Source organism: Erinaceus europaeus, chromosome 3 (assembly GCF_950295315.1).
Source record: "Erinaceus europaeus chromosome 3, mEriEur2.1, whole genome shotgun sequence".
NCBI classification, from domain to species: domain Eukaryota; kingdom Metazoa; phylum Chordata; class Mammalia; order Eulipotyphla; family Erinaceidae; genus Erinaceus; species Erinaceus europaeus.
In genome coordinates this window covers 123,046,386-123,061,800 of record NC_080164.1, presented here as the reverse complement: position 1 = coordinate 123,061,800, position 15,415 = coordinate 123,046,386, and positions in this window count along the sequence as shown.

Here is a 15,415-nt window from a genome sequence, read left to right as displayed (position 1 = left end):
TTGTATGCATGGAAGTCTTTTAGTTATGGAATATGAAAACAAGAGGTTGGAAGGGAGAAATGTATGTGAGTCAGAGATAGGAAAATGAGCCATCGTAGGAATGAAGAAATGATTATGCTTTAGTCTAAAGAAGGATAATATGGAAAATGCTGACTGAGTTGATCTGTTTAGGACACAGGATAATGAACTTAATGAATGTGAGTTACAGATAGTAAGACTGAATTCAAAGAGACTTTGATTAGAGTTCTATCTCTAGACACTGGATGACTTTATGCTGAGGCATGAGTTTGCATGAAGTGCAGCTTGAGGCTAGAGTGAGCCTGGTATGGCAGAGACAGGAGGGCAGCTGTGGATACATTCACAGTGGCAAGCCACTGTGATGCCAGCACAGTGCTGTGCAAGCCAAGATGTTTATTAAAATACAACAAGAGGAAGTTCATGAGAGTATTGTGCTTGAGTTTTTATTAATGGTTAAACATTACCAAGTGGGAGTTAAATGACTGAGGCAGAAATCCCAATTCGTTCATGTACTAGGTGTGTCTGTTGTTTTATCAACTTTCTCATCTGTAATGGTTGTCAGTGTTTGAGAGGAAAACTGGGCCCAACCCATCATCACACCTGCCCCCCTCTGCCTTGATTCTAGAGTCGATCTGCTCCTTTTAAAATTATATTCAATACCACATTAGAAACTTGTACACCATGACCAAGTGAGATTTATCCCAGGGATGCAAGAATGATTTAACATATTTAGGCCATTCCAAGTAATTCAACATATCAAAAATAGGGAAATTAAAAATCAAGTGATTATTTCATTAGATGCTGAGAAGGACCTTAACAAGATACAATGTTCTTTCATGACTAAAACTTCTAAAAATATGGAAATTGAGAGAACAAACCAATCTGGTAAAAGCTGCATACAAAAAAAAAATCCACAGCCAATATCATTCTCAATAGTAAGAAACTAAAATCTTCCCCATCTTAGATCAGGAATAAGACATGTCTGTTTATTACCACCATTACTATTTTTTTTTGCCACCAAGATTATTGATGGGACTCCATTTCTACACTGTGAATCCATGGTTCTTGTTGGCATTTTTTCCTGTATTTTTTTTCTTCTTTTTTTTTTTTTATTAGATAGGACAGAGAGAAATTGAGAGAGGAGGAGGAGAAAAAGATAGATGCCTGCAGGCCTGTGTCACCACTCTTGAACTGTCCTCCCTGCAAGGGGGGAGCAAGGGCTTGAACCTAGGTTCTTGCACATACTAATATGTGTGCTTGACTGGGTGTGCCATCACCTTCCCCCCCCCCACACACACCATTACTATTCAGTAGTCTTGGACGTTCTAGCCATAGTAATTAGGCAAGATAAAGAAATAAAAGGATCCAAATTGGAAGAGAAGAAGTAAAATTTTATTATTTGCAGATGGCATGATACCCTAAAATCCAGCAATAAAAAAACCTCTTAGAAATCATTAAACAATATAGTAAAATAGGAAGTTACAAAACTAATGTATGGAAATCAGACACTGCTATATGCAAGTTAGTAAACTAGAATAAATTAAGGAATTAATCCCATTTATAGTAGCATCAAAAAGACATTGATATTTAGGCATAAATATAACAAAGAAGACAAAAAGATTCTTACATTGCAAATTATGAGTTATTATGAGAGAGAACAGAAAAAGGACTATGAGTCACTACAAAAAGAAATAAAAGAAGACACAAAGATATGGAAAGATATCGGTGGTCCTGCAGTAGCGCAGCTGGTTAAGCGCACATGACTCAAAGTGCAAGTACCAGCGTAAGGATCCCGGTTCGAGCCCCTGGCTCCCCATCTGCAGGGGGTCACTTCACAAGTGGCAAAGCAGGTCTGCAAGTGTCTTTCTTTCCCCTCTCTGTCTCCCCTCCTCTCTCGATTTCTCTCTGTCCTATCCAACCACATCAATGGCAACAGTAACGACAACATCAAGGGCTATAACAACAAGGGCAACAAAAAATGGGAAAAAATGCCCTCCTAGAGCAGTGGATTCATGGTGCAGACACTGAGTCCCAGCGACAACCCTGAATGGAAAAAAATAAATAAAAGATAAAGAAATGGAAAGCTATCTCATACTTTGGGGATGAGAAGAATTGACATCATTGAAATGACCATCTTACCAAAAGCAGTATACAGATTCAGTACACTTCCTATCAAAATCCTATGTACTTCTTCAAAGGAATAGAACAAATGCTACAGAAGTTTATCTCGGACCACAAAAGACTGAAAATTGCCAAAGCAATCCTGAGGAAAAAAGAGAACAATAATGGAGGCATCATACTCCCTGACTTAATACAAGGCTATCATAATCAAAACTGTGCAGTACTGGAACAAATATTGACATTCAGATAAGTGGAGTAGAATTGAGAGCCTGTAAATAAGCCCTCACATTTATGGACAGTTAATACATGACAAAAATGCCTAGAACATTGAATGGAAAGAGAAAAGTATCTTTAATAAACTGTGTTGGGGAAACTCTGTGGTCACATGCAAATGAATGAAGCAGGATGACCACATGTCAGCATGCACAAAGGCAGCTCAAAATGGATCAAAGTCTTAGCTAGTAGGCCAGAAACCATAAGATGCATAAAAGAAAACATCTGCAGAACAGTACATGATATCCGCTTAGGAAATATATTCAGAGTCTCAAGCCCAAAAGCAAGTAAAACAAAAGAAAGGTTAAGTTAGGTGGAAAAGGACCTGAGTTCAAGGTGAGAGTGTTTAGCAGACACCTGTCATGAGGAGATGAGAAATTGTAACCATGTGTGAAGAACTACAGTAAACCATTAACTCACAATAAAATTATTAGTGATAATAATAATAAAAAATTAAAAGGAAAGATAAACTATTGTGGCTCCATGAAGCTGAAAAACTTCTGCACTATAGCAGAAACAATCACCAAAACACAAAGACACCCTATAAAGTGGGAAAAGGTATTAACATGCTAAAAATCAAAGGCCTAGTAACCAAGATACATAACTGAAAGAAAAAAAAAACAACCCTCAGTAGTGAAAAAGCAAAATGAAACACAAGAAAATTTCAAAATGGGGAAAAGAATTTAACAGTATCCTCTCCAAAGAAGATATTCAGATGGCCAACAGGAATTTGAAAAACTGAATATCAAAGAAATGTAAATCAAGGCAATGAGATGCCATCTCATCCCTATGGTAATGTTGCTACTATCAAAAAGGACCACGTCAGGTGCTGTCATGGGTGTGGAGCGAAGGGACTCCTCCTACACTGTTGGCCAGAATACAAATTAGTGCAATCCCTGTGGAAAACAGTTTGGAGATTCCTGAAAAAACATTAAAAATCACACAATCCAACAATTCCTCGCTTAGGCATCTGCATAAAGAACACAAAAACACCTATTCAAAAAAAAAGTCTGTACACACTTGTTTGTAGCAGAGCTATTTGTAATAGCCAACATTTGGAAACAATTCAAGCATGTGCAACAGCAGATGCATGGTTAAAGAAGTAGTGGCATATATACACACTGGAATACTAAACAGCTGTAATCAACAATAGCATATTCTCCTTCACTATTACATGGAGGGAACTAGAAGAAGTCATGTTGAGAATTCACCTTTATGGTCTTTCTCCTCTTCCAGACCTCATTTACCATACTCTATTTCCAATGTTTTTGGGATCACTTCTCAGGTAATTGCTTCTATTAAAGATCCTTAGGACATGGAAGCAATATTTTGAAAGGATATATGCATGGCTATGTTCATAGCTGCACTATTCACAATAGTCAAAATTTGGCATCAGCTTAAATGACTGGATAAAGAAGACATATGTAATTTTTAGCCAAACAAATTGTTGATCAATCATGAACTTAAAGGCTGGAATAGTGCAGATGAAGTGTTGGGGGGGGATCCTCTATTTTGTAGATAGCTAGTAGGCATATTTTAGTTATATTCCAAAGGGCCTGTGGCTATACTAGTTTTTTTTTTTTTCCCCTGAGCCTGAAATCTGATATGCAGGTGGATTCAAGTTATTGTATGGGGAGATGATGTCATGGCTGGAAAAGGACCAGAAAGCTGGATCAGGGAAGAGAGTAGCTCCCAAATATGGGAAAGAGGTATAAATATTGTTGACTGTAAACCCCATCTATTTGATGTGGTCTGGGGCCCATATTCAGTTTAGGAGCCTGTGTGACCTCTGTATCCCTGTAAATCTGAGCTCACATTCTGTGGTCATGAGTAGGAACATTCTAAGCTGCCCCAATATCGACCCATCTTCCTCAGGTGTAGCATAGAGTATGTTGTCCAGCCTTCCTTCAGAGGATGGAATATTCTCTACCATTGTTGATTCAAGTTGAGGGCAAGGTCCTATGGGGGCCCACAAAGGCATCTATTGTGTTGTTCCTGATAGAGATGACCAGTAACAAGGTGAGAGGGATTTATTTGAGGTCTAGGCCCATCATGTCTGTTTGGGAATCTCAGGACTCCCTGAATAGGGCCCCAGCTGATGGGGTGGCCTGACAGTGACTAAAGAGTCATCGTTAAAGTATGCCAATCTCTTGTCCTTATTCAGCTTTTGCAGTCCTTGCTTTGCTAAGGTTAGCTTTGGAGTGAGTGAGAGAACTGTAATAGGAAGTAGGTGAGGAGGGTATCTAAGTCTAATTAGATACTATTTCATTAGTATCATTACTAATGAAATTAGTAATTAGTTCATTAGCACACATTTCTAATAGTCTTTGAGAAATAACCTGAGTCTGTTAACTTGCTTTTCCTGATAATGGTTGATAGTAATTCTTCTTTCAGCTGAACTGGGGAAAAAGCTGATGTATTCATCTAAAAACTATATTTGTGACAGGAATTTGCTTTGGCCAATGCAGTTTTTAAGACCTGTTGGTTCATTCAAAGGTCAGAGAACATTTATGTAAGGAATCTTCAATAACATTCTTGCAGTTTGGCGAGCAGAGAGTACCCTAGTGCCAGTTTATCCCTCATTTGAGTATTAAATTTGAGTATGCCTTCATTTGAATTTCCACCAAATAGTAAAATTGTTCTCAAAATATGCAGATAGCATCATATAAACTGGAGAAGTTTTACTTTTCCTAACTTTTCAGTGTCTTTCATTTCTAGTTTAACAAAAGCATAGTTTTTGGAAACATTGATTATAGTCAAAACCTGCATTATGATTTTTTTCCTGTTAGCCAAAGAAATCAGTTTGTATTAAAGAGGTCTCCTAAGGAGATGCTCTGTGCATTTATCAGAGAATGTTCTCTAAACCTTTCACTTTGAACACCGATAATCAGGATGGTAATAGGTGTCATTCCATGAGTGTGATTCAATAAGGTTGGATGATTCTAGGATTATGGTGAGTAGAACAGAGCTTCCTGTCTCCCATTTTCAATTTAAAGGTCCTCAACTCCCTTGCATCAGGCATCTGTCAGGCCGGTAGCCACTGGGTGTGAGCTAGGCCTTAGGCACTATGTGGTCCTTTGGGTGAGAACTGGCTCAGGATTTGTTTTGATTGAAGAATGAAAGTCAGAGCACTCAATACTATGAATAGGCTTGGGAAATAGTGACCTCAATTCAAGTGAGTATTCTAGTTCTTTTTTTTATTTTATTTTAATTTAATTTTTATAGAGACAGAAATTGAGAAGGAATGGGGAGATAGTGAAAGAGAGCAAGAGAAAGACCTCCTGCAGCACTGCTTTACCACTCATGAAACTTCCCCCCACAGGTGGGGACTGTGAGCGTGACCCTGAGACCTTGCACACGGTAACATGTGTGCTCAACCAGGCGAACCACCACCAAGGCCAATATTCTAGGTCTTCTCTCCTGAAGTATCCACAGACCTGGAGAGAGCTGAAAAATTCATTTGCATCTAGCAGGAGATTTAGGGTAACTGCAGGGCCTAGTACCCTTCCTTTTCATCTCAGGTTCCTGATCCCAAGGTCTCTTTACCTCTTACTGCTTGTGTTTCTGTCTCACTGTCCTTGCTGATATAAAAATGATACAAAATCAATGATATAAAAATCTAGGTCACAGAGGAGCTACAAAGAAAGAGATCACCCACCTTAGAGTGTTTGACTTTCCAAGGGAGAAGGAACACGTTGCGTCATGAGAACTCCTCCCATAGAAATACAGAGGGGAGGGCTGCAGGAGGCAGCAAGTAAACACCTGATATAAATTATAAGATTGCTTAAGGAGATACCAGTACTTCACAGGAAAGGTCCCTGTAACTTAAAAACATGATTCGAAAATGAAAATAGCCGTGCTTGAAATAATGGTCCCAATTGAGACTCAAGTTAGTAATTCAAAAGACCAAGCCATGAATTAATGTCAAAACAGAGTAAAAGGCTAGATGGAAAAGCTGTCCTATTGTGTGGGGAAAGATAAGAAATTGGAAGATCTGGGAGTCAGGTGGTAGCGCAGCGGGTTAAGCGCATATGGTGCAAAGCGCAAGGACCAGTGTAAGGATCCCGGTTCGAGCCCCCGGCTCCCCACCTGCAGGGGAGTCACTTCACAGGTGGTGAAGCAGGTCTGCAGGTGTCTGTCTTTCTCTCCCCCTCTCTGTCTTCCCCTCCTCTTTCCATTGCTCTCTGTCCTATCCAACAACGGAAACATCAATAACAACAGCAACAATAAAAACAAGGGCAACAAAAGGGAAAATAAATATAATAAAAAAAAAAAGAAATTGGAAGATCCATCCAGGATGTTAAACATATTGATAATAGGTGTTCAAAGGGGGCAAAATAACATATGGAGGAGGAATAATAACTAAGCAAATTCTAGCAGAATATTCCTGAGAACTGAGCTAGGTCTGTTTAATTTTTTTATTATCTTTATTTATTTATTTATTGAAGAGAGACAATCAGACATCCAGAGGGAAGGAGATGACAGACAGGAGAGAGAGAGAAGGAGAGAGAGAGAGAATCCACTGCTCTTATTTTAATTTTATTGGATAGAAGAGAGAGAAATTAAGAGGGGAGTGGAGAATAGAGAGGGAGAGAGACAGACACTTGCCGACCTGCTTCACTGCTTGTGAAGCTTCCCTCCTGCAGGTGAGGAGAGAGGGCTCGAACTGGGATCCTTCCTTGTGTGGGTCCTTTTGTTTTGTACTATGTGTACTTAAGCCTGTGTGCTACCGCCTGGCTCCTATTTTCAATTTTTTAAAGAAAAAAATTATTTACTTAGGGAAAAAGTATTACAATTCCACTAAAATGCCCATCTCTAAACACTACAAACTAAAGAACAATTGAGTGGCATAAGAGAAAATGTACAGTAAGTCAATAATGCCATTTTCAAGCCAAGATATTATTCACTTGAATAAATATATTCAAGGGTAGATGAGAAAGCATGAGTCATTCAGCTAACCCCTCTAAGAAAAATACAGTCTAGTTAAAATGTAAAAGAACCTTAATTATGACTTCAAATTGTAAGAAAATGAAGACCCAGATAAATGATGAACAAATTTTGCCATAAGAACAGATATATTCATTTCCTTAACAAATATTTATTATCAGTATATGTCTCAAACTTGCCAACATAGTTTTCCTCAATGGAGATTCTCCACTGAATAATTACAGAGAGAAACAAGACTGACAGAAATTTAATCTTAATATAATCTATCTAGGAATAAATAGTATAGCACTTAATAAGGATAAGGATGTATGAAACACAGGTATACATACAATGTTTGTTTAAATAAATAGTAAAATATGCCTGCTAAATCTAAGAGAAGGGGGTAGGGCACAGCAAATGCATTCTGAAAGCTCCCTGGAACAGGGGAAAATTTCAGGTGTTGGAGCTGGGGTGGTGGAATTGAATTTTCATTATGCTCTTCTTTTATGGTCTTCAGCTTTGTCTCATGGTATAATACCCTTCTAAACATTCACAAATGTCTAATCTCATGGATTCTTAGTTAAAAGAAATTAAAAACTATGCATAGGACTCTGGTGATGGGTGCAGTAGTACTCCTGCAATTGTATAATCTTATAAATCACTAATAAGATGTTAACAACAACAACGAAAACACGACACCGTTTGAAATGCGATGTGCACTAGTGGAAAAAATATTGAACTAAGTTAGACATGGAAAACTAAATCCAATCTTCAGTATTTCATTAGCTAGTCCTGCAACTTTTGGCAAATCTCTTTCTTGTTGTTAAAATTTCGACGGCTCCAGCTGGCCGGGCTAGCTTCACGGGTGGGTAACAGAGACAACCAGAGACATACGGCTGGGCAGGGCAGCTGTAATTCTTTATTCAGGAACAACGATTCATAAACTAAGACAAACTAATCACCAAACAGAACTCTGCTGTCTCTTTGTGGCAGCGCAAGCACTCTCTCTTGCTCAGCAACTCTCCAACTCTCCGAACTCTGGAACTCTGGCGGGGTTCCTAGGGACAGGGCCAAGCGGGCCCGCGAAACTAACTGGACTGATCCAATTTTCTTGGCGGGGGAGGGCTAGAACAAACCAATGTAAAGCATACAACAATCCCCCCTTTTCTTTTTAACTAAATGACTACAGTATCAAGGGTGTGGGGTGAACAGAAACCTATATCATACAGGCATTTTTTAAAAAAAGAAACTGGCACAAACATAGAGAAACATGTAAGCAAGTAACAAGAACCAGTGTGCTGTCAAGGGAAGGCCTGAGGGGGCCATTTTTGCCTCTGTGGGCTAAACTTTATCAGCTTAAAAAAAAAACATTTCTTGCCTCTGGGGGGCATACTTTCTTGCCTCTGGGGGGCGTACTTGCCTCGACAGGCATTTGCATGGGGGCGGGGAACGGCCTAGAGTCCCAAAGGCAGCTGGCTGCAATTTACTTACTATGAAACAAAACTTGTTATTAGCATATTTCTAGTAGAGAAGGAATTTGAGACTTTTACATAGCAACAACGTCTTTTTAACCTTTTGTTACACCCATTCAAGATGGAGTCAGGAAAGGAAACCTCAGGCATGAGAATAATTAGCATAGCCATTGTGCGATCTACCATTTCTAATAGAGAAGGTAATGGAGAGTTTTGCATATCAACAAGTCTATTTAACCTTTTGTTTAGACCAACTTAGTTAAAATATATTGATTGTTAACTAATTTTTACCTCAGACTCTAAATGTAAGTTAATTTTATCTTTATGAGAATTACGTTGAAAACCTTTTTCATTTAACTTTGACTAGTAAGAATTTAGCCTTAAAGTTACTGTTTACAAAACTTTAAACATACACATAAACATGGTCATTAATACACAAGGAGAGAAACCTTTGTTATGAAGACATGTCATTTTAAACACGAATTTAAATGTGTACTGTCTTAGTTGTTGGGGGGGGTTCACCATCTGGAGGTGGCTTCCCGCGCAGCTTCACTTCTAGGAATTGCAGGTTGCGATCTCTGCCACCTCCGGATGGTGAACCCCTCCCCCCAACAACTAAGATATTACCTTCTCCCGCCCCCATGCAAATGCCTGTCGAGGCAAGTAGCCCCCCAGAGGCAAGAAATGTTTTTTTTAAGCTGATAAAGTTTTGCCCACAGAGGCAAAAAAATGGCCCCCTCAGGCCTTCCCTTGACAGCACACTGGTTCTTGTTACTTGCTTACATGTTTCTCCATGTTTGTGCCAGTTTCTTTTTTGAAAATGCCTGTATGATATATGTTTCTGTTCACCCCACACCCTTGATACTATAGTCATTTAGTTAAAAAGAAAAGGGGGAATTGTTGTATGCTTTACATTGGGTTCTAGTTCTCCCCCGCCAAGAGAATTGGATCAGTCCTGCTAATTTCACGGGCCTGCTTGGCCCCGCCCCAAGGAAAACCCCGCCAGAGTTCCAGAGTTCGAGAGTTCCAGAGTGACAGAGTTGGAGAGGGTTCCTGAGTTCCAGAGTAAGAGAGAGTGCTTGGTGCCGCTGCGGGGGCAAAGAGGCAGCAGAGAGTTCAAGAGTTGCAGAGTTCCAGAGTAAGAGAGAGTGCTTGCGAGAGGGGTTCCTGAGTTCCTGAGTAAGAGAGAGTGCTTGCACCACCGCAAAGAGACAGCAGAGTTCTGTTTGGTGATTAGTTTGTCTTAGTTTATGAATCGTTGTTCCTGAATAAAGAAATACAGCTTCCCTGCCCAGCCGTTGTCACCGCGTCTTTGTTACCCACCCGTGAAGCTAGCCTGGCCGGCTAGAGCCTCCGAATTTTTTTTTTATTATTTTAATGTTTTAAATTTTATTTATTCCCTTTTGTTGCCCTTGTTGTTTTATTGTTGGAGTTATTATTATTGCTGTTGTCGTTGTTGTTGGATAGGACAGAGAGAAATGGAGAGAGGAGGGGAAGACAGAGAGGAGGAGAGAAAGACAGACACCTGCAGACCTGCTTCACCGCCTGTGAAGTGACTCCCCTGCAGGTGGGGAGCCTGGGCTTGAACCGGGATCCTTATGCCGGTCCTTGTGCTTTGCGCCATCTGCGCTTAACCCGCTGCGCTACAGCCCAACTCCCGAGCCTCCGAATTTTAACAACACTTTCCCCTCAGGCATCTTTTTTAACATTTGCAATGTAAAGGGATGGTGTTGGCACTGTGGAATTGTAAGTTCTCATTGAAAGTTAACAGTTTTGATTCGACTTCCGGAGGTGGAGCTACGAGCAGCAGATCGCTTTCTCTCCTCTCCTCTCCTCTCCCGGATCAACTAGGAATACCAAAGGAGACCACCCAGACCGAAACAAGACAGGACTAGAATGACCACAGAAACCCAGTAAATCACCCGTGAGTACAAACACGCGTGGCTGGTGACAGAGAGGAGAGAGGGGCCTAAGAAGAGATTAAGTGACTGCTAACAGTTCGACAGTTTGTCAGTGGAGACACCACCTCCAGTCTGCTCCACCAACAAGGGGACAGCTGAAGGGAGGAAAGGACTCCCCAGAGACTCACCAAGTACAACTCTGAGTCTCCATTGCTACTACCCTCAGAATCTGGAGCAGCAACAGGGAGGGACACCAGGGCACAGAGATCTAACCGGGAAACTCAGGAGAAGACCTATACCTCGGTGGCATAGCTGAAGGGCTGTGAAAGTCTCTTTGCATAACCACTGGATTATCTCTGCCACACCCTGCTTTATCTCTTGGTCAGGAGTCATTGATTAAGCCAAGAAGCCTATTGATAGTTTAAAAGCCCTCAGGCTACCATAGCCTACAGGGGGAAAAAAAAAAGGCTTTTACACCACTGAACTCCAACTCAGGGATTGAAAAAACTGTTAACTTATATAAAATGGTTAAAACAACAAGAAAAAATAATGGAGACTCGAACCAGAACAAGAATCCAGCTAAAAGTCCTCCAGAGGGCGAAGCACAAAACAACGAGTTCAACATCCAAACATTAGCTAAGGAAATAATAACAGGAGTGAGTTAAGAATTTGAAAAAATTGTAATAAGAAATGCAGGAACAACAAATGAGAATATGGAAGAAAATTCTAATAATCTCATGGTTATTAGAGAGCTGAAAGCTGAAATTGCTGAGCTAAGAAGGCAACTAACTGAACAAGCTAAAACAGTATCAGAGCAGGGCAACAAAATAGATGAACTCCAGAAAGCAGTAGAGGGCAGAGAGAATAGAATCAATGAGGCTGAAGACAGAATTAGCAAGATTGAGGATGAATTAGAGACAACTAAAAAAGAAGTAAGAGATCTCAAAAAGAGATTAAGAGATGCTGAAAACAACAACAGAGTCCTATGGGATGACTTCAAAAGAAACAATATACGCATTATTGGCTTACCAGAGGAAGAAAGAGAAGGAGAGGAAGAAAGCGTTCTCCAGGCCATAATAGCTGAAAATTTCTCTAGTCTAGACAACACCAAAGACATAAAGATTCAAGAAGCCCAGAGGGTCCCAAACAGAATTAACCCAGACCTAAAGACACCAAGACATGTCATACTTAGATTGGAAAGGAATAAGGATAAAGAAAGGATCCTCAAGGCTGCAAGAGAAAAACAAAGAGTCACCTACAAAGGAAAACCCATAAGATTAGCAGCAGACTTCTCCATACAAACACTACAGGCCAGAAGAGAATGGCAAGATATCTATCAAGTGCTCAATGAGAAAGGCTTTCAGCCAAGAATACTATATCCTGCTAGATTGTCATTCAGACTAGATGGAAGCATCAAAACCTTCTCAGACAAGCAACAGTTGAAGGAAGCAACCATCACCAAGCCTGCCTTGAAAGAAGTTCTGAAAGGTTTCCTATAAACAACCAGACCACCACAAATAGAACATATATCAAAACACTCTAAAACTCTACAAGAATGGCGTTAAAATATCTTCAGTCTTTGATATCAATAAATGTGAATGGCCTGAATTCACCTATTAAAAGACACAGAGTAGGAAGATGGATCAGAAAACACAACCCAACAATATGTTGTCTACAGGAAACTCACCTAACGCAGCAAAACAAACACAGACTTAAAGTGAAAGGATGGAAAACTATCATTCAAGCCAATGGCCCACAAAAAAGGGCAGGAACAGCTATTCTCATATCTGACATGATAGACTTTAAAATAGATAAGATTAAAAAAGATAGGAATGGACACTACTTAATGCTCAGAGGATCAGTCAATCAAGAGGACTTAACAATTATTAATATCTATGCACCCAATGAGAAACCATCTAAATACATCAAACTTCTACTGAAAGAGCTACAGCAATATATTAACAGTAACACAATCATAGTAGCGGACTTCAACACCCCACTCTCTCAACTTGACAGATCATCCAGGAAGAAAATCAGTAAAGACATAAGGGAGCTAAATGAAGAGATAGATAAACTAGAACTATTGGACATTTTCAGAGTCATTCATCCCAAGAAACTGGAATACACATTTTACTCAATTCCACATGGATCATTCTCAAGGATAGACCATATGTTAGGCCACAAAGACAGCATCAGCCTATTCAAGAGCACTGAAATCATCCCAAGCATCTTCTCAGACCACAGTGGAATTAAACTAACACTTAACAATCAACAAAAGATTAGTAACAGTGCCAAAATGTGGAAGCTTAACAGTACACTTCTTAACAACTTCTGGGTCAAAGAGGAAATCAAGGAAGAAATCAAAATGTTTCGAGAGTTCAATGAAAATGAAGACACAAGCTATCAAAATATTTGGGACACAGCTAAAGCAGTCCTAAGAGGGAAGTTCATAGCTATACAAGCACACATTAGGAAACAAGAAAAGGCACAAATAAACAGCCTGATTGCACATCTTAAAGACCTAGAAGAAGAACAACAAAGGAACCCTAAAGCGACCAGAAGGACAGAAATTACTAAAGTTAGGGTAGAAATAAATAACATTGAGAATAGGAAAACCATACAAAAGATCAATGAAAGTAAATGTTGGTTCTTCGAAAGAGTAAACAAAATCGACAAACCTTTAGCCAGACTCACAAAACAAAAAAGGGAGAAGACCCAAATAAATCAGATAGTAAATGAAAGAGGAGATATCACAACAGACACTGCAGAAATTCAACATATCATGCGAGGCTTCTATGAACAACTATATGCCACCAAGTTAGAGAACCTGGAAGAAATGAATGATTTCCTAGATACCTACCAACTTTCAAAACTAAGTAAAGAGGAAGTGGATAACATGAACAGGCCCATCACAGCTAATGAAATTGAAACAGTTATCAAAAATCTTCCCAAAAATAAAAGTCCTGGACCAGATGGTTTTACAAATGAATTCTACAAACTTTCAAAGAAGAACTAATACCTCTACTTTTAAAAGTCTTCCAGAAGATTGAAGACACTGGAATACTCCCTTCCAGCTTCTATGAAGCCAACATCACCCTGATACCAAAAGCAGACAGGGACACAACCAAAAAAGAAAACTACAGACCAATATCTCTGATGAACATAGATGCGAAAATATTGAACAAAATTCTAGCCAACCGGATACAGCAGTATATCAAAAAAATTGTTCATCATGACCAAGTGGGGTTTATCCCAGGCATGCAAGGTTGGTTTAATATACGTAAATCAATCAATGTGATCCACCACATCAACAAAAGCAAGACCAAAAACCACATGGTCATATCAATAGATGCAGAGAAAGCCTTTGACAAAATACAACATCCCTTTATGATCAAAACACTACAAAAAATAGGAATAGATGGAAAATTCCTGAAGATAGTGGAGTCTATATATAGCATACCTACAGCCAACATCATACTCAATGGTGAAAAACTGGAAGCATTTCCCCTCAGATCAGGTACTAGACAGGGCTGCCCACTATCACCATTACTATTCAACATAGTGTTGGAAGTTCTTGCCATAGCAATCAGGCAGGAGCAAGGAATTAAAGGCATACAGATTGGAAGAGAAGAAGTCAAACTGTCCTTATTTGCAGATGACATGATAGTATACATGGAAAAACCTAAGGAACCTAGCAAGAAGCTTTTGGAAATCATCAGGCAATACAGTAATGTGTCAGGCTATAAAATTAACATTCAAAAGTCAGTGGCATTCCTCTATGCAAACACTAAGTTAGAAGAAATTGAAATCCAGAAATCAGTTCCTTTTTCTATAGCAACAAAAACAATAAAATATCTAGGAGTAAACCTATCCAAAGAAGTGAAAGACTTGTATACTGAAAATTATGAGTCACTACTCAAAGAAATTGAAAAAGACACAAAGAAGTGGAAAGATATTCCATGCTCATGGGTTGGAAGAATTAACATCATCAAAATGAATATATTACCCAGAGCCATCTACAAATTTAATGCTATCCCCATCAAGATCCCAAGCACATTTTTTAGGAGAATAGAAAAAATGCTACAAATGTTTATCTGGAACCAGAAAAGACCTAGAATTGCCAAAACAATCTTGAGAAAAAAGAACAGAACCGGAGGCATCACACTGCCAGATCTCAAACTATATTATAGGGCCATTGTCATCAAAACTGCTTGGTACTGGAACATGAACAGACACACTGACCAGTGGAATAGAATTGAGAGCCCAGAAATGAGGCCCCACACCTATGGACATCTAATCTTTGACAAAGGGGCCCAGACTATTATATGGGGGAAGCAGAGTCTCTTCAACAAATGGTGTTGGAAACAATGGGTTGAAACATGCAGAAGAATGAAGCTGAATCACTGTATTTCACCAAATACAAAAGTAAATTCCAAGTGGATCAAGGACTTGGATGTTAGACCAGAAACTATCAGATACTTAGAGGAAAATATTGGAAGAACTTTTTTCCGCATAAATTTTAAAGACATTTTCAATGAAACGAATCCAATTACAAGGAAGACTAAGGCAACTATAAACCTATGGTATTACATCAAATTAAAAAGCTTCTTCACAGCAAAAGAAACCACTACCCAAATCAAGAGACCCCTCACAGAATGGGAGAAGATCTTTACATGCCATACATCAGATAAGAGTTTAATAACC